This window comes from Mobula hypostoma, chromosome 5 (genome assembly GCF_963921235.1).
Source record: "Mobula hypostoma chromosome 5, sMobHyp1.1, whole genome shotgun sequence".
NCBI lineage: Eukaryota > Metazoa > Chordata > Chondrichthyes > Myliobatiformes > Myliobatidae > Mobula > Mobula hypostoma.
The window spans coordinates 98141841-98166039 of NC_086101.1; the positions used below are offsets into that span (position 1 = coordinate 98141841).

Below are 24199 nucleotides of genomic sequence, written 5' to 3' on the forward strand. Positions count from 1 at the left end.
CTACAGCTTCATAATCCTTGCCTTCCCCATCTGAAACAGAATTAGCCACCTCTGCAATCTATCTATGGTATTGGTTCAGTTCTCTCTCATTAGCATAGTGTCACCCTATCAGAGATATTCCCTGTCCCCTTACCATCCTCTCCAAAACCTCCCTGCAACTTCTACCCGGAGCATAATTTTAAGTTGGAGGAAAGTACTGGGGGGGGGGGGTGGCGGGAGGGGGTTGTCAGAGGTAAGCTTTATTTCTTTACACAGTATGGTGAGTGCATGAAATGTCCTAGAAGGTGCAGGACGCTGCCTGGATTAGAGAGCATGTCCTATGAGAACAGTTTGAGCGAGCTAGGGCTTTTCTCTTCCAAAGGCAGAAATGGCTAATACGAGGGTCATTATAAGGCAATTGGAGGAAAATATAGGGGGATGTCAGAGGTAATTGTTTTTACAAACTGGTAGGCTCATGGGATGCCCTACCAATGTTGGCAATAGAGACAGCTACATTATGGACATTTAGAAAAGTCAGATAGGCACATAGATGATTAAAAAAAAATGCATGGCTATATAGGAGGGAAGGATGAGATTGATCTTAGAGCAAGTTAAAAGACTGGCACAACACCATGGGCTGAAGGGCCTGTGTTGCGCTGTAGTGTTCTATGCTCTGTTTTCTAACTTAAAACTAACTTGTTATTGTTCTTTCCAATGAAAAGTCTTTGACCCAAATATCACCTGTTTCTTTTGATAGATGTTGTCTAACTTGTTGAATGTTACCAGCAATTACTTTCTTTTTTTTAAATTTCAGACTTCCAGCCTCTACGGAGCTTTCAAATTGCAAATGACATCGTACTGGATGATATGAACTTGGCACAACACTAATTCAGCTCATTTATTTCCTTATTTTCAGCACAAAAGACCAGTCTTTAGTTCTGTGTATGAATGAGAACAATGCATAGATTGTGTTATAATATCAGTAATATGGTACTTGCATTGTGATGTATATTAACTTCCTTAACTTCTTGGTCATGTTTGCTAAGCTCGTTTTCTAAATACATCAGTTGCCACTTGTAAAATCAAAACAGTGGTTAGTAAACTTCCAACTAATACCTGTTTAATTTCTGGTCATAAATGGGAGTCAGTCTTCATTCTTAAAATGGAAATGGAAAGTAGTTATTAGCTTGAAGCTAAAAACACATCTCTACATATAAGCTCTGTATTAAGCAGACACTGAATGTGGAAAGTAAGATGTAGCTCGCTGTAGCTAGTTTATTACAGCTCAAAGATTCAGTATAATACAATAGGTTATTTAATTTGGCTTGTTTCAAAATAGACAAGCTAATTAATTTGTTTAGTTTAAGGAAACTTGCAGACCAAAATGATGCAATAATTTAGCATATCAAATAGCTGATCTACTAATGTTGGGAGCTTTATGTACTCAGAGAAGCTAGCTTCACAACATTAAGTAGCTGAGTACTATGTCTCCAAAAAAGCTTTTAGACTGTCTGTGCAATAAGGGTTTCTGAAGAAATTTTGTATGAGTGTGAAGTCACCCAAGTGGCAAAGAAATAGTATAAATGTAGAGAGCAGATCAGGCTTATGAGGAATGACACCAAGAAGGACAAGTGAAATATGGAGTAAACTAGAATTCATTCCTTTGGTTTCAATTTCTTCAATGGACTATTCATCTGTCTGCATTGTTCGCATGTTTTTTAGTTTGATGTGGTTTGCATTACAGAAGTGTTTCAGATAGAAATCCTGTGTTCTAAACATGATTTAACAATGTTGTTTGGATTTAAATGTGTATCACTGAAAATAAATTAACTGTCTTAAAATATTTCAAATCAGAATCAGAATCAGGTTTATTATCACTGGCATGTGATGTGAAATTTGTTAACTTAGCAGCAGCAGTTCAATGCAATACATAATCTAGCAGACAGAGATAAAAATAATAATAAATAAACTAAAACATAATAATAAATAAACAAATAAATCAATTATGTATATTGAATAGATTATTAAAATGTGCAAAAACAGAAATACTGTATATTAAAAAAGTGAGGTAGTGTCCACCTTCAAAGTCCATTTCGGAATTGGATGGCAGAGGGGAAGAAGCTGTTCCTGAATTGCTGAGTGGAGTGTGTGCCTTCAGGCTTCTGTATCTCCTACAGTAACAGTGAGAAAAGTGCATGCCCTGGGTGCTGGAGGTCTTCAATAATGGACACTGACTTTCTGAGACACCACTTCCTAAAGATGACCTGGGTACTTTGTAGGCTAGTGCCCAAGATGGAGCTGACTAGATTTACAACATTCTACAGCTTCTTTTGGTCCTGTGTAGTAGCCTCTCCATACCAGATAGTGATGCAGCCTGTCAGAATGCTCTCCACGGTACAGCTACAGAAGTTTTTGAGTGTATTTGTTGACATGTCAAATCACTTCAAACTCATAATAAAGTATAGCCGCTGTCTTGCCTTCTTGATGACGACATTAATATGTTGGGACCAGTTTAGATCCTCAGAGATCTTCTCCGTGGATCACCACCTTGTCATGGTGGAGAGGCTAATGAGTTGCTGAGAGCCCAAGATCAATACCTTCTGTTGTTTAGCTCCTGGTAGAGTCACCTGCGGTGGTAAGGTTAAGGGTGAAGTTCCAGTTCTAACCAAGCCATTGGTGGAGCTGGCAGAAACTGGTGACACTTCACAATGGTGGTGAAGGCAGAGGAAGGCTACAGCAGTAAATAGTCCCCAGTCATCTTGAAATCTTTTCCACCAAATACTAAATCCAATCTGTCTAGGATCTTGTTATGGCTGCCTGTGTATCAGTCCCATACTAAACAAACTCATGCACAGGCACTCTTTGTTAATGGAATAACCCTAAGGGGAACATTATACTCGATGCAGGTGATCACACTGTATATCAGATGACTAGTGGGCATTTTAATTCCAAGCTACACGTCTGCCACACAGTGCCAATCACTGCACATTAAAGTACCATTTGAAGGGCCAGAACTGACATAGATACATAAAATATTTATCTTTCTTTATATAAATTGGAAGATCTCTGTCCAAAGTCAGCTTTGCAAGCAAACCATTTGAGACAATCAGAGGATTGACAGAGAAGAACCTTACAGCTTTATTTCTGACACTGAAGACTACACCAAATGTTTTAGTTCCTCTTTCTATCAACTCGCTCACTAATCCAACTGTGTAAGTAAGGTCATCCAGAGTAGTATTAAAGCATTGTTGTTGGAAGGTTGTGGCTTGTTGATAGTACTTGTTTAACTCCTCTGAGTCAGTGGAATCCCAAGACATGTCATCTCAGAATCAACTGCCTCTCCATCCCCACCCACTGCACCACAACGTTGTCACATGCATAACGGCTGAACAAGCTAATATACTGACTTCAGGAATTGGAATCCATCACATTAGGTTGAATTTTTAATATTTGCTCACAAGATATGGATGTTCCTTGAAATGTTAGGATTTATTGCCTAGCCTGATGCTCTCTCTCTCTTCTCGCTGTTGCTATGGCAAAAGAGGTACAGGAGCTTTAAGTCTCACACCACTAGCTTCAGGAGAAGTTACTACCTTTCACCCATCAGGCTCCTGACAACTTCAATCACTGCCACACTGAACTGATCACTGAACACAACCTACGGACTCACTTTCAAGGTCTATACAACTCATGTCTTCTGTAATATTTATTCATTATTATTTGTTTTTTTTGCTTTTTTCATGCTTGCACAGTGTCTTTTGTACATCAGTTGTTTGCCAGTCTTTGCTTGTGTGTAGTTTTTCATTGATTCTAATGTATTTCATTGCTCGACTGTGAATGCCTACAAGGAAATGAATTCCAGGATTGCATATGGTGACATAGACATACATTGATTATAAATTTTCTTTGATTTACTCTTGAACTGAATGTCTTGCTAGGCATTTGGAGGACAGATCACAGTCAAGCTACGTATCTGTGGAAATTGACACACACATAGGTCAGACCAGATATGAATTATTGATTTCATTCCCTGATAGACACTCCAATATTATAGTCATTCTTAGTTATACACTTAGAAATACACTAAAATTACTAGTGCTTTCAAAACAGACTTAGACACAGAAGAGACAATAATTTACAGAGCCACAGTAAAAGACTGGGAAGAAATGGAGTGAGAAATTTGCTCTTCAGTGAGACTCAAGTGACGTCATGCACCAAATGGCTTTGTTGAGCATCATGGTAAATTGCATGATTCACAAGGTTACTAGTGGGTCAGGAAGGATAGAGTTGGTACAAGAGGCTCAATAGGCTGCCACTTTTTTCCCCTCTAGCACAGGAGGTCTGGTTGTGAACTACAGGGTCACCCTGAATCACATGTATTGTTTATATAAGTGACTGGTAACCGATATGAAACAAAATGTCAGAGGAAACTGTAGATGTGGGTACAATTACGTGGCTAAAAATGATTTGGACAGGTTGTGCTTAAGAAAGGTTTGGAGGGATATAGGTGAAATGCAATTACCACCGACAGACATCTTAGTTTACATGCATGGCCAAGAGGGGCACAAAGGCCTTAGTTGGCAAGCATGGCCAAGATGGGGCTAAGGACCTGCTTTCATGCAGTGCAATTCTGAGAGATCACAAGGATTTTGCTTCTTATATTTCAGATGTGTGTATTTCGTCCTGATCCACATGCAAAACACTGAAAGTCCTTTCTAATTTTAGTTGCTCATCAACTTGTTGTGTATTCCCATCAATATTTTTTTTATTCCTTTCAGTGACACTATTTTTAGTCGAGTGCTTAAGTGGTTTTGTATGTAGAAAACAACGCAAGAACGATAATTAAAGTAAAATCCAGCTCCCCAGAACCTAGCATCGGAATAATTAGTCATAAAAGCATTTTGTAAAAAGAGTGTATTCCATTTGATTTTCCAGAATCAAAGGTTATATTCAATTGTTCAAATTACAAATCAATGTTATTACATTTTTCATATTAGTTGTGATCAGGGGTCTTTAAAATCAGGAAGCATTTTCATAACAGTGAAATAATTGCATTTTTCTTTAAGGTAACATGTCAATCAAAATATTAGAAAACTCTCTGCCCTTTGAGTTGTCAATGTTAATGAGTCTTATGACAGAAAACCTTTGTACACATTGTCAAAGAATATGGTCTTGTTAAACATGGAACATACAGCAAAGTAAAGTCCCTTTGGTTTACGATGCTGTGCTGACTTTAAACCTACAGCATGATCAGTCGAACCCTTTCCCCCAAAACAACCCATAACCATCCAGTTATCTTTCATCCATGTGTCAGTGTCTCAAATGCCCCTAATGTATTGCCACCACCCACAGCACTTATCACTCTCTGTGTAAAATAACTACTACTGATATTACCCCTGAACATTTCTCCACTCACCTTATAAGAATGCCTTCTGGTCTTAGCCATTACCACTCTGGGGAAAAGGCACTGGTTGCCCACTCTATCTCTGCCTCTTATAATGTTATCACTTCTGTCAAGTCGCATCTCATTCTCCTTTGCTCCAAAGAGAAAAGCCCTAAATCTTTCCTCATAAGACATGTTCTCCATTCCAGGTAGTAATATTGGGGTTAGTAATAAACATGTTAAGTTTCTAACTCCAGCATCTACAATTTATTTTTAAACTTTCTGTTACTTCTGAAAATGTCCCACTAATTCCTTTCTCCATTTTTTTCCTCTATTAACCAACCCTTTACCTGTACAATTCTATTACCAACGACACTTGTTGTTGTTCAGTCGTTAAGTCGAGTCAGACTCTTTGTGACCTCATGGACTCCTGCACACCAAGCCTTCTTGTTGGAAACTGCCTCTCTAAGATCACCCAAGGTCATACGCATTGTCTGAGTAATATTACCTATCCATCGTAGTCTCTGTCGTCTCCTCATTTTACCTTCTCTTTTACCTAACGAGAGTTTTCTCCAAGGAAACCCGTCTTCTCATGATGTGGCCAAAGTATTTGGGCTTTTGTCTCATAATCGGGCCTCACAGTGAGCAGTCTGGCTGTATTTCTTCAGGTATTGACTTGTTGGATCTTCTTGCTGTCCAAAGAACTCTTAACCCTTTCCTCCTGCATCCAAATTCAAAAGCGTCGATTCTTTTGTATTCAGCCTTACTAACAGTCCAGCTTTCACAGCCATACATCACAACGGGAAATACCATAGACTTGACAGTACAGATCTTCGTGGACAATGTTATAAGACCATAAGACCATAAGACAAAGGAGCAGAAGTCAGCCATTCAGCCCATCGAGTCTGCTTCGTCATGCCATCATGAGCTGATCCATTCTCCGATTTAGTCCCACTCCCCCACCTTCTCACCATAACCTTTGATGCCCTGGCTACTCAGATACCTATCAATCTCTGCCTTAAATACACCCAATGACTTGACCTCCACTGATGCCCGTGGCAACAAATTCCATAGATTCACCACCCTCTGGCTAAAAAAATTTCTTCGCACTTCTGTTCTGAATGGGCTCCCTTCAATCCTTAAGTCATACCCTCTCGTACTAGACTCCCCCATCATGGGAAACAACTTTGTTACATCCACTCTGTCCATGCCTTTCAACATTAGAAATGTTTCTATGAGGTCTCCCCTCATTCTTCTAAGCTCCAAGGAATACATTCCAAGAGTGGACAAATGTTCCTCATATGTTAAACCTCTCATTCCCAGAATCATTCTAGTGAATCTTCTCTGTACCCTCTCCAACATCAGCACATCCTTTCTTAAATAAGGAGACCAAAACTGCCCACAGTACTCCAAGTGAGGTCTCACCAGCGCCTTATAGAGCCTCAACATCACATCCCTGCTCCTATACTCAATTCCTCTAGAAATGAATGCCAACATTGCATTCACCTTTTTCACTACCAACTCAACTTGGAGGTTAACCTTAAGGGTATCCTGTACGAGGACTCCCAAGTCCCGTTGCATCTCAGAACTTTGAATTCTTTCCCTATTTAAATAATAGTCTGCCCGTTTATTTTTTCTGCCAAAGTGCATAACCATACACTTTCCAACATTGTACTTCATTTGCCACTTCTCTGCCCATTCTTCCAATCTATCCAAATCTCTCTGCAGACTCTCCGTTTCCTCAGCACTATCGGCCCCTCCATCTATCTTCGTATCATCAGCAAATTTAGCCACAAAGACATTATTCCATAATCCAAATCGTTGATGTATAATGTAAAAAGAAGCGGCCCCAACACGGACCCCTGTGGAACATCACTGGTAACCAGCAGCCAACCAGAATAGGATCCCTTTATTCCCACTCTCTGTTTCCTGCCAATCAGCCAACACCCTATCCACGTATGTAACTTTCCCGTAATTCCATGGGCTCTTATCTTGTTAAGTAGCCTCATGTGTGGCACCTTGTCAAAGGCCTTCTGAAAATCCAAATATACAGCATCCACTGCATCTCCCTTGTCTAGCCTACTGGTAATTTCCTCAAAAAATTGTAATAGGTTTGTCAGGCAGGATCTTCCTTTAAGGAATCCATGCTGAGTTCTGCCTATCTTGTCATATGCCTCCAGGTACTCTGTAACCTCATCCTTGACAATCGACTCCAACAACTTCCCAACCACCGATGTCAAGCTAACAGGTCTATAGTTTTCTTTTTGCTTCCTTGCCCCCTTCTTAAATAGCGGAGTGACATTTGCAATCTTCCAGTCCTCCGGAATCATGCCAGAATCTATCGACATTTGAAAGATCATCGCTAATGCCTCCGCAGTCTCCACAGCTACTTCCTTCAGAACACGAGGGTGCATTCCATTTGGTCCAGGAGATTTATCTACCTTTAGACTATTCAGCTTCCTGAGTACTTTCTCAGTCGTAATTGTGACTGCGCACACTTCTCTTCCCTGCCACCCTTGAGTGTCCGCTATACTGCTGATGTCTTCCTCAGTGAAGACTGATGCAAAATACTCGTTCAGTTCCTCTGCCATCTCCTTATCTCCCATTACAATTTCTCCAGCATCATTTTTTATCGGTCCTATATCTACTCTCACCTGGCTTTTACTCTTTATATACTTGAAAAAGCTTTCGGTATCCTCTTCGATATTATTTGCCAGCTACCTTTCAAAGTTAACCTTTTCCCTCTTAATGACCTTCTTGGTTTCCTTTTGTAAGGTTTTAAAAACTTCCCAATCCTCTGTCTTCCCACTAATTTTTGCTTCCTTATATGCCCTCTCCTTTGCTTTAACTTTGGCTTTGACTTCTCTTGTCAACCACGGTTGCATCCTTTTTCCATTCGAAAATTTCTTCTTTTTTGGAATATACCTGTCTTGCATCTTCCTCACTTCTCGCATAAACTCCAGCCACTGCTGCTCTGCCGTCTTTCCCACCAGTGTCCCTTTCCAGTCAACTTTGGCCAATTCCTCTCTCATGCCACTGTAATTTCCTTTACTCCACTGAAATACCGACACATTAGATTTCGGCTTCTCTTTTTCAAATTTCACAGTGAACTCAATCATGTTATGATCACTGCCTCCTAAGGGTTCCTTCACCTCAATCTCTCTAATCGCCTCCGGTTCATTACACAATACCCAATCCAGTGCAGCCGATCCCCTAGTGGGCTCAACAACAAGCTGTTCTAAAAAGCCATCTCGCAGACATTCTACAAATTCTCTCTCTTGAGATCCAGTGCCAACCTGATTTTCCCAATCCACTCGCATGTTATAATCCCCCACAAGTATCATAACACCTCCCTTCTGACAAGCCTTTTCTATTTCCTGTTGTAATTTGTAGTCCACATTCCTGCAGCTATTTGGAGGCCTATAAATAACTGCCATCAGGGTCCTTTTACCCCTGCAATTTCTTAGCTCAACCCATAAAGATTCTGCACCTTCCGATCCTGTATCACCTCTTTCTAATGATTTAATATGATTTCTTACCAATAAAGCCATGCCTCCCTCTCTGCCTACCTTCCCATCCTTCCAGTACACCGTGTATCCTTGGACCTTCAGCTCCCAGAGACATGCATCCTTTAGCCAGGTCTCTGTGATGGCCACAATATCATACCTGCCAATCTGTAGCTGTACGACAAGATCATCCACCTTATTCCTTATGCTGCGTGCATTTAAGTATAACACCTTAAGACCAGTATTTGGTACTTTTCACTTTGATTTCACTGCAACTTTATTGCACTGCTGCTCATCCCAATGTCTCTGCTCTTCAGTAATTTATTGAAATTTGCCATTGCTGCCCTCCCCAGAAGTAAGTGTCATTTAATTTCATGGCTGCAGTTGCTATCTATAGAAATCTTTGAGCGGGGAAGACAAAATCCGTCACTGCTTCCACTTCCTGTGCATTGAGTACCACAGAGTTAATAGGGCTGTTTGAATAATCTTGGTTTTCGTAATATTGAGCAACAAGCCAGCTTTTGCACTTCCTTCTTTCACTTTGATTAGAAGCTTCCTCAGACCCTCCTCACCTTCAGTCATTAGAGTAGTATCATCTGCATATCTGAGGTTGTTAATATTTTGTCCAGCAATTTTGATTCCAATATTTGAGACTTCTGGAACAACATTACTCTTGATGTGTTCAGCATATATATAAAATAATTACCTTACACTCCAACTTAACTTATTTCTCTTCTTAATAGCATCTTATTGAATGATTTAACGTTATTTATAGTTTGAATTGAAAAAGCAGTCCAGAATTGACAGAAATTGCACCTGATGATTGTTATATTACAAGTTAACAACTTTACAATCAGGATCTTAATTACCAACAACACTAATTTCTTTCTGAAATGATTGCAAGTGTTAAGTAAATTACTGAAATAAATGAGTACTGAGCAATAAAGTATATTTTTCTATTTGAGTGATTCATATGATTTTTCCTCATCTTTTACAGGGAGGTCAGCAGTTTGCACCTTCTTGTTGCAGATGTTTTCCAAGAGACACAGCAAATGGGTAACCAACATAGTTATACTGTAATCTTGAGAGTGCACAAATTTTAGGAACCTTAAATGATCTGACTGATATCCAAGGTGCAAGTCATAGGGTCATAAAGCTTGGAAGAAAATCCTTTGGACCACTGAGTTCATCACAGACATTGAGCATTCATTTACACTCTATTCCTCTATCCTCACTTCATTCTTCTCACATTCCCATTAATTCACCTGAGATCTGACAATTCACCTACAAATGAGAGGTGATTTACAATGGCCAGTTAATCTACTAAACTGCATGGTTTTGGGTTGTGGGAGGAAACTACAGCACTCAGGTAAAACCAGAAGTATCACAGTGAGCAACAAAATGCTGGAGGAACTCTGCAATTCAGACAGCATCTATGGAGGGGTTTCGGGATGAGATCTTTCCTAAGGTATGTTGCTTTGGATTTCCAGCGTCTGTAGAATCTCATCCATTTATGGTGATGGAGAATGTGCGAACTCCACATGAGCAGCAGTGGAGTTCAGGACTCAACCATGGTCACTGGAGGTGTGAGGCAGTGATTGTACCTACTGAATCACTCAGTCATTCAGCTAGGGAAATGTGAGCCATTGTTTGGCGTAGTATGGTGGAGATTCTTACGTTGTTGAAATCCTGTCCCATAGACTTAGTGAAAACCACATGGTGTTGCCAGAGCTCAAAATATGTTTAAACCCACACAGGGTAATAGGTCAATTTCAGCTTCTTTGGCTCCTGTTCCTTAATATTGTTTGCTTCACGTTTCCATTAGAATCAATTACAGGCACTCATCAGATTACAAATGACCTGTCAGGGCTGAAAAATGGGGATTACTTTTAAGGCGCTAAGTACAGAGGGGATGTCAGGGGTACGTTTTTCACACAAACTAGTTGGAGTGCTGAATGCACTGCCAGCAACGGTGGTGGAGGTAGATACAATAGGGTCTTTTGAGAGAGTACATGGAGCTTAGAAAAATAGAAGGCTATGCAGTAGGAAAATTCTCGGCAGTTTCTGGAGTAGGTTACATTGTCGACACAACATTTTGGGCTGAAGAGACTGTAATATGCTGTAGATTTCTATGTTCATTAATTTACAGAAATGGGACTTTACACAAATTCCACATACATTGCTAAATCATTTTTGATCCAGTAGTAATAAAATGAAATGTTTAATGTACTCATTACTGACTGTACAGAGTATATAACTAATTGACAAGTTGCAGTCAAGTATCCTGCATTTGGGGACATCACAGGCATCAGCACACCCGGAGTGCAATGGGATAGCCTCGGCCTGGAACCTCAGCACTTCTGATCACCGATGGTTCCCTGCCAGGTAAGTATGATTATTTAATGAAATGAAATTATTTTAGCAAGATTATGTAGAAAAAATGATATGGGTTACTATTGACAACAGTAATTTCTAACCTGAAGAAATTAGCTTACAGACAATTCTTTGGAACAGAGCCCTCTCATAACCCAAGGATTGCCAATATACAGAATCTGCTCTTTACTTCATGATGTGCTACTTCACACTGTTCTAGTTTTAATGACAATTCATAGGAATTGCTACAAAAAGAGAGATCACAAGATGCATTTATAATAATTTTCTTAATACTTATTATTACTGATGTTTTTTAAGTAACCTTCAAGCAAATCCAAAATACAACGAGAAATCTCCAGTTGTTGAATGCTTTGGGAACAACAGACAGAAAGTTGTTCTTGCTCGTCCATGATAAATGCACAATTCAGGAACAGCTGTAGTTTGTACTCTGCTTCTAAACAAAACCTGAAAGCCTCGTTTCAATTTTCTTCTGAGTTAACAACTCACAGTGTCATAAAACCTTAATAACCCCTGATGTCCATTTTCTCCTTTTTACAATTTACAATTTGTAATTAAACCACTTTCTCTGCTTTACAATCTTTTTCATAGCTTTAGGGAGGTTGGCAATGTCGTCAAGGATGCCTGCCACCTGCCACCATGGCAATTCTCTTTAAACATGAGAGATTCTGCAGAAGCTGGAAATTCAGAGTGACACACACAAAATGCTGAAGGAGCTAAGTCAATCAGGCAGCATCTTTTGAGATAAATAAACAATCATTGTTTCAGGTTCAGGCCATTCGTCAGAATCTGATGAAGGGTCCGGGCCTGAAACATCAACTGTCTATTCCTCTTCATTAATGCTACCTGATCTACTAAGTCCCTCCAGAATTGTGTGGCTATTCTCTTTGCTGTCTTCTATCTTCTGGGAAAAATGCAGAACTTGAAAACTTATAAGCAGAGATTTAGGAACATCATCTTCACTGCTACCAGACCTTGAAACAATCACCTCTTTCACATCTTATTTCCTGGTAGTGCTGCCACATTTTCTTACTCTTGACTCTCTCTTGATTACTCCATTATTGTCACTTTAGCATTTCTTTTTACACTACTTCAGAGTGCACCATAACCTTAGCACCATTCTGCTCTTTTGCCCTCGATTGCATGATTGTATTTACTGTACCCTGGTGTACATGACAATAAACAAATCTGAATATGCATTGTTAAAAATAATTACTTCCTGTATTATGCCTAGATTTTGAAAACCCAAAATGTTCTACATCTGCCATTATCATGAATTCAAAGAAAAATATCCCATCATCTTCTTTCTCTCCACTTAGCAGATGTCCTATACATGTGATCCCATTCACATAAACCTCCCTTCTGTCTCTCCAAAGCTTTGCTATTCTTCCTGAAGTTAGATACCCAACATAGAACAGAAGCCCATGGAGATCTAGCCAGGAACTTCAAAATAGTTGAACACAAAAACACAAGCTCACAAAAAATAGTAGGACTATGGTACAAGACCCCGCAAGCCTGCCCCACTATTCAATATGATCATCCATCTGGCCTCAACTCTTTGCAACTGACTATTCCCTTTAACCTTCAATTCTTCAATCTTTCAAACATTTATCTATTTCTACCATAATTATATCTAATATTCTGGTTTTCAGAGAATTCCAGAGATTCACATCTCAATAGCAACCATCAAACCCCCTTGGGATAGTCATAGTTATAGTCATACTTTATTGATCCTGGGGGAAATTGGTTTTTGTTACAGTTGCACCATAAATAATTAAATAGTAATATGTAATTTATGCCAGGAAATAAGTCCAGGACTAGCCTATTGGCTCAGGGTGTCTGACCCTCCAAGGGAGGAGTTGTAAAGTTTGATGGCCACAGGCAGGAATGACTTCCTATGACGCTCTGTGTTGCATCTCGGTGGAATGAGTCTCTGGCTGAATGTACTCCTGTGCCCACCCAGTACATTATGTAGTGGATGGGAGACATTGTCCAAGATGGCATGCAACTTGGACAGCACCCTCTTTTCAGACACCACCGTCAGAGAGTCCAGTTCCAGAGAGTCCAGGGATCTTGTATGTTTGCATATGGTCACCACTCATTCTTCTAAATTCAATGCAATACAAGCCCAAATTGTATAACTTGTCTTGACAGGAAAACCCTTTCATCTCAGGAAGGAACCTGGTGAATCTCTGTTTCCCTCAATGTCATCAAAAGAGCGAGTCATTGACTTTGGGAAGGAGGACATTGCACACGCTCCTATCTACAGTGCATCAATTCTGCTAAGGTCAAGAGGTTGAAAGCTTAAAGTTCCTATCAGGGAACATTAGCAATAGCCTGCACTGGTCCTTTCACATAGTCATCATGATCAAGAAAGCATCTCTACTTCCTCAGGAGTCAACAGATTTGGCATTGACCCTCACTTATTTTTATCGATGCAATCTGGATACATCATCTTAATATAGCATTTGCTCTACCAGAGACAATAAGAAACTGTACGGAGTTGTGAACACAGCTCAACTCGTCCCTGCAACCAGCCTCTACTCCATGGATTATATCTATACCTCTTGCTGCCTTAGTAAAGCAGCCAACATAATCAAACACCCCACCTACTCAGCCGTATTTCTTCACCCCTTAGAAGGTACAAGAGCCTGAAAGCACATACCGCCAGGTTCAAGGACAGCTTCCGTCCTATTGTTATTAAACCGTTGAATCATCCCCTTGTATGATAACATAGACTCCTGACCTCACAATTTACCCCATCACAGCTTTGCATCTCATTATCTGCCTGCACTACACTTGCCCTGCAACTGTACACATTATTCTACATTTTGTTATCATTTTCCCTTGTAGTACCTTAATGTACTTTTGCAATGAAATGAGCTGTACAGATGGCATGCAAAACAAAGTTTTCTCAGTGTACCTCAGTACATAAGACAATAATAATAACATAATTGAGTAATGTATTGAATCTTTGTGGACACTGATGTTAATATCACACCTTAATCATCTCCCTAAGTATAAAGCTTCATAATTCCTTCTGAATGTGATTCAGCTGTATCAACATGCCCATATTATATTCCAAATTTAGATAACCTAGCTAATATTTTCAACCAGCAGGTCATTACTCTGTGAGCTATGGGCCCCAAACTGATCTCTGCAATATTCTGTAGATGCTGAAATCAATGCAATGTATCCACATAATAGTTCTTCCGACTACTCTTTTACTCCAATTTTCTATCCAATTTGCCACATCTCTGTGTACCACATGCAAGTAATTGGTCTCTTAAGAGTAAAGTCCATCAACAGCTCCTGCTTATCCAAATAAATACTATCATTTGTATTTCTATACACACAGCAGATGTGACACTCAGGTATAATATATTAAAAAAATTGAACTCCCTCTGGTAAATCAATGCTAACTCATCTCTAAACGACAAATCCTTATCTTCCAATATTTTTGCTACTAGTTTTCTAAATCATAGAATCAGATATACAGTACTGTGCAAAAAACTTCAGCATATGTAAAAATAATCTGTAAAGCGAAGATGCTTTCAAAAATAATAAAATGAGAAGTTTCTAAATATCAAAAAAAATTACAATAGAGCAGTAAACTGTAAAAAAGTAAATCAAATCAATATTTGATGTGACCACTGCAGTTTTATAAGAAAATCAGCTGGTAGGTTTTTCCATGCATCTTGTCTCTCCAGGTAAACCCAGACAGCCTCAATGATGTTGAGATCAGAGCTCTGTGGAGGCCAAATCATCCAAAACCATATTAAAAAAATTAGGGTGCCTAAGACTTCTTCACAATACTGTATACTCAAACGTTCAAAGTAAATTGATTATCAAAGTATGTATATTTTACCATATCCTATCTTGAGATTCATTTTCACATTGGCATTTACAAGAAACCGTTACAGCAAGCCAAAACAACTAATGCCTATTGGTCAGCTGACAACTGATGCCAGGCTGACTTTCACTAATTGATCATTGTTCCAACCAACGCCTTGATTGTTCTTGGGTATGTAGTAGTGTTTTGGGCTGTACACCTGGGATTTTGAGTTTGAGATTTGTAATTCGGTGGTTTTACTGAATAAAGGAGTATTTTGAGCTTTCGCTTTGTCCTAGCTCTTGGCTTTGGGTCCCATCAATAGCTATAAGGGAGCGAACACAACAAGATTACAATAGAATCAATGAAAATAGATGTACAGACAAACACTGTTAAATAGCTAATGAGCAAAGGAAGATAAATGCAGCAAATAAAATAGGCGCCATGGTAGGGTAGAAGTTAGTTCAATTGTATTACAGCTTCGGGTATGTCAGAACTCTGTTAGGAGTCTCTATTTGCCCTCCCCATGGAATACGTGGGTTTTCCCTGGATTCTCCAGTTTCTTCTTCTTCTCCTTCTGACTTTTAATGGTGGATGGCAGTCAAACTTAAAGGTGCATAACCACCCCCATCTGGACTGGACTGTGGTGTAGAGACTTGCAAAATACGATCATTACTAGTTCTTTATCAAATCAAAACTAATTTACCCCATAAAGTCCTATAGATTGTAAGCAGTGAAAGACAATATTGTGAATTAAATTAAAGTCACTCTCATAACTTAATAAAGTTTTTTAAGTGAAAACTATCAATCTCCAGAGATAGTTGTGAAACCTGCTTTTGATTTCATTCAACCTTGTATGCTTCACGTTGTAATAGAATGTGTTCAACTGTTTCATAATGATGACAGAGCCTACACAACCCAGAGTGATGTTTTACAACAAGATGTAAGGAATAATTGAGCATAATATGCCCAATTCCGAGTTGAGTCAATATAATTCCTTCTCATCTTGCTTTACCCCCTGATCCTATCAACCCAACAGCTTTATGTATTCACTAAAGGTGTCTCCCCTTACACCCATTATCCCACAAGTTTTGCCATGATCCCCAATTCTTAGCTTCTGATTTGCTAAGTGGAAAGTCCATATCCACAGTTGAAATTATAACAGCCTTCTTAGTTAAACAATCAATCAAATCATTCCCCCTAACACCTCTATGTGCTGGGGCTCATAAGAACAAGCATGTAAACCAATACTTTAAATATGAAATATAGTTTAAAGAGCTTCCAACAGTAAATCTGATCTACTGCCAAAATGACCTGCTTTAAGACTCATCAAGACCAAAAAAGAATCTGAACATATTATATTCCTGATTCCACCCACAGTCCAAAGGCCTACCAGGTAGGTTGATTGGTCATTGTAAAATACGGCATGGTTAGGTTAGGTTTGCTGGGGCAGCAATGCTTGAGGAGCTGGAAGGGCCTACACCATACTGTATCTCCAAATAAAATAAATAAAAAATAATAGTAAGTATGTAGATAATACTGTGAATATGAATGGTTCAGCCTTTGAAAGTTAGCTTGTGTAATCAGCTCAGAGTTGAGGAGACTGAAGCTAACCATGCTGGTTTAGGAGCCTAATGATTGAAGGGTAACAACTGTTCCTGAACCTGCTGGTATGGGACCTCCTTCCCAATAGCAGCAGAAGGAAGAGAGCATGGCCTGGATGATGGGTCTGCTTTGATTCAGAAAGCAGCCATTGAGCGCATTGTATCAATGCCAGCTGGAAGAGAAATGTCCAACTCAATCCTACTTACCAAAGCAGAATGCCACAGTGATAATGAGGAACAGCAGCATTTGTTGGGGAACGTGCAGGTGATGGCATTCCCTTTAATTTGCTGCTTATGGTGCAGAGCTGCAGATTTACCAGGATGCTGGTTGGATTAGAGCATGTCTTTAGATCCGGCATCAGTCATGATGGAATGGCAGAGCAGACTAGATGGGCTGAATGGCCTAATTCTGCTCCTATGTCTTATGGTCTTATGGATAGTTTGACTGGGCTGGGCCTCATCTCTTTGGAGCTAATGAGGATAAGAGGTGACTTGATAGAAGTGCACAAGATGTTAAGAAGCTTCGATAGAGTGAATAGCCAGACTTTACCCAGGGCAGAAATGGCTAACACCAGGGACATAATTTTAAGGTGATTGGAGGGAAGTATGAGGGAGGAGATTTCAAAGGAAAATTATTTACTGTTAAGTACATGGAACACCTTGCCTGGGGTGGTGGTAAAGGTAGATACATTATGGACATTTAAGAAACTAATAGACAGGCACATAGTTATGTAAGAGGGAAGGGTTAGATTGATCTTAGATTAGGTTAAAAGGTTGGCACAACACTGTGGGTTGAATGATCTGTACTGTGCTAGTGGTCTACATATTATCTAAGCACTATGTAAGATTGAGAACTAGTCAAATGAGCTTCTTTGTTCTGCAAGTATTCTGCATGGTCTGCTACATCAATTCAAAGACACAGGAATGGACTCCGCCCAATACATCAAATGCCAATTTCTTCAAACTAAAGGTAGTTATCTAAAAGAGGTGCTGTCTGAAGGAGCCAACGTTTATCACCTAAGGTCCCCACCATGCTATCTTCTTGCAGCTATCTGGCAGAAGGTACAGAAGCTTGACATCCCACATCTCCAAGTTGAAGAACAGTTACTTTCCTTTAACTATTTAGTTCTTGAGCCAACTGTACCAGCACTAATCGATAGAGTTTTGCAACACCTTAACCACCTTGCACCAATGTGACTTTTTTGTTCTTATTCTGTTTTTTCTTGTGATTGCTGCTTATCTGATGCTGTGTGCCTGTGAAACTGCTGCAAGTAAGTTTTTCATTGCATGTCTATGAAGGTTCTCAGTATGTAGGTTATTGTATATCAAGCTGTAGAAAATCAAGGCAGCTGGACTTGCTGTGCTGTCAAGTAGAGATATCGCCACTCAATTGAGAGGCTTCTTCAGTTTGATCCATAATGGATAGCCTTCCAGCTTATAACCTCTGTGAGCTGTTTGAAGGCATAGCAACCACATGGGCATCATTAAGACTCATTAATGAGAGGGTCATTAGTCTTATCTTTGCATGAACGGAGGTGTGAACTGTTGTGGAGACACTGGGGTAGAGATGGTAGGACTGCACGGTATGCGGCTGCTTAGGTGCATCAGTGCAAATATGTACTTGTGCATATGACAATAAGTTTAAGTTTGACTTTGACTTGGATGATAATGAGCTCTCTAAGAGTTATTGGAGTTACATTCATACAGATAATTAGAAGGTATCGCATCACTTAATTCTATGTATATCTTCAATGTATTCTTGTATCAGAAATTTCAATAAATCCGGAATCCACTGCCTTCCAAGGAGTTCCAATAATTTTGAAGACTATGTCTGGGGGGAAAGTGCCACTCACTTCAAGTCAGGTCAAGGTTAACATCATGTGCACAAGTACGATGATGGACAGGCAGAACGAGAAACTTGCCCACAGTACCATTATGGGCAAATGCAGACAAACGGTGCAATATAATTTATACAAGGCAATGGAAAGACAGAAGAATTATGCACAAACAGGACTTTAGTGCAAAAAAATTACACAACTTGAAGTAAGTCTGTGTTAGTGCAAGAGTTGGTTATTGCTGAGATGGGGTTAGGATGGGACAGGCTGTTTCAAGAACTAGATGATTACAGGAAAATACTTGAGCCTGAAAAGTGCAGGATTTCAGATTTCTATACCTTCTGTCTGACATCGGCATGAATCTGTTTTTATCAGTTTTGAACAGACATAGATAGCCAGAGACGTTTTCACAGGGCAGAAATGGCTAATGTGGCTAATTTTAAGGTGATTGGAGACAATATAGTGGGGATGTAAGAGGAAAAATTAATGAGTATGTGGAACACACAGCCAAGGGCCGTGATAAAGGCAGATATATTAGGGACATTTAAGAATTTCTTCCATAGGCACGTGAATGACATAAAAATGGAGGGCTACATAGGAAGGAATGGTTAGATGGATATTGGCAGATGTTACAGGGTCAGCACAACACAGTCCTGCTATGTTCTGTGAACATTATCAGCTGTTCCCAATAATATAAGCTGAGTCCACTTCTGATTGGGTACCCAGTTTTCTAACTTGGGAGACATTTTAGATTGGACAAGCTGAGGTGTACTCTCCCAAGAAAGAACAGTTCAAGAAGGAGTTTCACTGTCGTCTTCTCCAACGTTAGTAGAATCTTGGAAACATACAAGGCTGAAACAAACGCTTTCAACACACCTTGTCCATACGGAACATGATACCTATCTACTCAAATCCTACTTGCTTTTATTAGGCCCATATCCATTGCTACCCAAGTACATTGCCAAATGCCTTTTAAAGGTTGTAATTGAATCTGCCTCAATACAATACAATACTCTAAGCACAGTGTTACCGATGTTTTGTACAACTGCAAATTGGCATCCCATCTCCTCTGCCCAGTGTATCACTCTATAAAGACAAATATATCAAATGCATTTTAAAATGCATATCCACTTATGGTACCACTTTCAGGAAGCTATGGACTCACAACCCTAAGGTCTCTCTGCACGTCGATACTTCTAAGATCTCTGCCATCTTTATGATGTACCAGAATTTGAATTTGCTAAGCATAATACCACATATTTGTCTGGATTAACTCCCATCTGTTATAACTGTGGTCATGTTTTCAGCTGATCTAATGTTTTCGTGTACATGTAAACACCTACATTATGATTTACAACTCCAGTAATTTTTATGTTATCTGGCAATTTATTGATTAGAGCATCTACTTTCCAGTAAGGTAGTAAGGAATGCAAATGCCAAGCTAGCATTCATTTTGAGAGGACTGGAATACACAAGAAGGATGTAATGGTGAGACTTAATTAGGCATTGGTCAGAACATATTTGGACTACTGTGAACAGTTTTGGGCCCCTTGTTGAAGAAACGATGTGCAGAAACATTGGAGAGGGTCCAGAGAACATTTATGAAAATGATTCCGGGAATTAAAGGGTTAACGTACAAAGAGCTTTTGATAGCTCTAGGTCTATACTCACTCTCCTGCACAAAACCATGCTCATACCTCCTAATCAGTCCTTGCCTTTCTCAGTGATTACAAATCCTGTCCCTTAGGATCTGCTCCAACAACCTACAGTGACACAAAGTTCATCAGTCTATAGTTTCCGGGTTTATGAACAAGGGTTTCTCACCTGTGGCTAATATAGATGCATATATCTCTATGAGATTACCAGCAATCTCTTTACTTATGTCCCTAGGTATCCAACTAAAATTAAAGGATAATTGTTAGCTGGTGCCAGCATGTGTGGCAAAACTTGCCGGCTGCCCATAGCACATCCTTAGGTGTGTTAGTTTTAACACGAAGGATACATTTCACTGATGTTTCTATTTACATGTGATAAATAAATCTGAATCTGAAATCATGCTAATATAAATAAAGTTTATTTATTCATATAACAAAATATAACTAAAATATTTAAAGCAAAGGTAGATAGTTTTTTTACTAGTAAGGGTGTCAAAAGGTTTGGGGAGAAAGCAGGTGATTGGGGCTCAGAGGGATAATAAATCACCATCATGGGCTGAATGCCCGAATTCAGCTCCTATTTTCTCTGGTCTTATAAGAGTGAAGAAATAGTCAGTCAATCTTCAGACACAGAATATCCATAATATCCATGCAAATGAAATGAAACTGTAATCTCTATCCTCCCACAAAGAGGAGCCATTCTACTTTAGGCTTCCTCATCCATTTCCTTGCCCTGTAAATCTATTTGCTATCACCGGCTTCCATTAGCAGTGGAAAGAATCATTGCACTGTATGACCCTCTGAAATGACTCCTGCTTCAAATCATAGCCTTTATATCACATTTATGTTTAAAATGAAATGTGTTGGTTCTGATAGATTCTGATTCAATTCAAAGACTCTGTCAATGCAATTAAACATTTCACAATGCACGCTTGTTTAAAATTCACATTTAGTACCATCAAATCACCACATCATGATCTCCCTCTACTTCTCTCCAACTCACTTCAATCGATTTCAGTGGAAACTGACCCTGACCCTTCACCTGACTTTCCCATTAATTAAGGACAGCAAAGTGCTGGAGACAGCTATTGGGCAGTAAATAATGGCCAGTAGACAGCCAGCAAAAACAATCAGAGACAACCTATTTGCCCAGACTGAAGTGACCAGAGGTCTAATCAATAGGGAAAGTGGATCATCCATTACAAGCTGGCAAATTGGTTGAATTGTGCCTTTCTTATGCCGTTCTACTCCCTTAGCCTTTTTAATGCATTCTTTTACATGAATAGTAATCAATTGAAATCTGGGATAACTTTCTTTTGAGACAGACGACTTCTTCTCACTGGGTTCCTCGTTATTGTTGCTGACAAAAGTGATCTGAGAAAATACCCTGCTCACCAGGTTCTTCAATTATAGAGATTTTTGACACTCAGAGAGTGGAATAAAACCTCTTTGCTTGCCGATTAAAGAACAACATCAAACTTTTCAGACAAACCGTTTCTGCAATTATCAATGTGGCAATTTATTTCATTGCTGAGCTGTCTAGTAGAACTACATTGCATGGTAGCTTGGGAGGATTTTGTTTTTCAAATGCCATTTTTAACAAAAATATTTCTTTAAAGCTTTAAAAACCTTTAAAACTAATAAAAGAAAATACAAAAAAACAAGTTTAATTAATTCTCGTAAAAACATACCTGATAATAATTTATTTTTGTATACAAAGATATGATATGAGACAACAATGCTATATCCTCAGTGGCTTTGTAAATTGTGCTGTATTCAGAAGACTGGATATTACTCCAACCACAGATATATTGAATCAGCAGAGATATCATGCACTATAAATTTATAAATGCCTGTTTTGTTCCAGGTGGGAGGAAACTAGTTTCTTTCTCCCCCAGGCTAATGACTAAATGCTGTTTCTAGTTATTTGTTATTGTATTCAGATATACTGTGTGCAGTTGCTTTGTAAATTAGATTTCATCCATTTCAGATACCATCCAACTGAGGAACCAAACAAGACACTTGAATCTCCATGGAGTTGGATTCCAGCAAAGTTCAAAATGCTTGGATTAACAACAACAGCATAAAGAATGGAGCAGATATTGATGGCATTATGTTAACTATTGACCTGATGAAAAGAATGGGCCTAATTCAGAAATTGGAGGTACAAAGGGACTTGGGAATCCTAATGCAGGATTCCCTGAAGGTTAATTTGCAAGTTTAGTCTGTAGTAATGAAGATAAATTTATTGACATTGGACTAGTACTCACTGGAGCTTAGAAGAATGGGGAACCAGAGGACACAGCCTCACAATACAAGGACATCCCTTTAGAACAGAGATGAAGAGGAATGGAAGTTCAATGGTCAAAGTAAATTTATTATCAAAGTCCATACATGTAACCAACATGCTAGCCTGAGATTCACCACCCTCTGGCTAAAGACATTCTTCCTCATCTCTGCTCAAAGAGCACAGGCAAGAGGTTGAGGAAATCAGAATAATTGCAGCATAGCTAGGTACAAAATATGAGATTCTAAATAGGCAGCCAGTAAGTTGGTTTTTCTCTAATCATAAGAATGCAATACATAACATTGCATACTAATGTGCCAGCCTGTATTATGTGTGAAAGTTTTGAAGCTAAACTTAAACCTAAAACAATCTGAACGTGAGGCAAAAGTATTATCAACCAGGCTATGATGTCACAGACCACAAATGAGCTGATAACAGAACAACTAGAAACAAAAATGCCAAAGGGTGAGAATGGACTCCACAAGAGAAGGTTGAATTGGATATTAAATGGAATGATTCCCCTTGTAATAAATGTCATAAATGAAATTGTTACAGATAATATGATAGTTTTCCCAAAGCAAAGGCTGATCAAATAATGAAGCTATCACAAGCTCCCTTTTTTACACTGTCTGAACATGCTGGACTCTTCTGTACAGATCTGTATTTGTGGTAAGAAATAGCAGTTCAGTGAAACATGACAATCTGAAACTGAAATGAATCAGATCTATTTTGCTTTAGTAAGTGATTTGTTTTACTTTTTTTAAGAGAAGAATGTTTCTTCCCGGAATAGGGAAGATGATAATTCTGATTTAAAGGAGATGAGAGTTGAATTAAAATTAACAAGGATCCTCAAGTTAGAAATCAAGACATATTGACCTTGTTAAACCATCTATTGCGAACGGAGACCTTGAGAACGAACAAAGCTCAGGTTATTAGTTTGACGCATTTATTATACTTGCAGCAATGTAGAAACAGAAAGTACATTTTTAAATACAAAAAGACAATTCTTCATCACTAGTCCAGAATAGATTGTGCATTGCACTGCATCAGACTTTGGAAACCAATCTTAATCTTCAGGGGCTCATTGGGAGATCTTTTCTTTGTACCATAGGTGAAAAAGTATTTGTGCTTTCGACACAGCAACCTTGGTAATATTGGATCAGTGAATTGTGAATCATGATGGAAATTGCACTGTTAAGGCCTACCAATTTACCGCCAATGGTGTGTGACAGTGGATAATGAAGTTTCCTGGTATGGCAGCAGGATAAAATAGAACTTGGGGCTACCTGTAGTTGCCACAGCCAACAAGCTCATCAGTGCCTCTCCTTCCCTGGGAGGCTGAAAAAATATTTGGCATGCCCCTTTTAGTCCTCACAAATTTTTATGCATGCTCCATAGAAACCATTATATCCTGATGCAACAGGGCTTGGTCTGGCAGAGAGTTGAGGACACAGCTCAGTGCATCACAGAAATCACCCTCCCTTCAATAGTGCCAGATGAACTCAGTAGGTCTTGCAGCATCTTTGCAGGTATATAAACAGTTGGCATTTCAGGCCAACACCCTGCACCAGAACAGCTGTCTCTATTGTGTTTCTCCTCCATGGACTCTGTCTACAATTCTTGTTACCTTAATAAAGTAATCAGCATAATCAAAGATCCCACCCACCCTAGACACTCTCTCGTCTCCCCCACCCATCTAGCAGAAGATACCAAAGCTTGAAAGCATG

At 39.2% G+C, this 24199-nt stretch overlaps 1 protein-coding gene and 1 pseudogene across 3 annotated transcripts in view; both read right to left on the minus strand.

Moving 5' to 3' along the window:
- Positions 1-24199, minus strand: part of LOC134346869 (contactin-associated protein-like 5) — a 1934616-nt gene that overhangs the window by 1768099 nt on the left and 142318 nt on the right. The gene's annotated exons all lie outside the window — the stretch shown is intronic.
- On the minus strand, positions 11132-11261 carry LOC134347386 (U1 spliceosomal RNA; annotated as a pseudogene).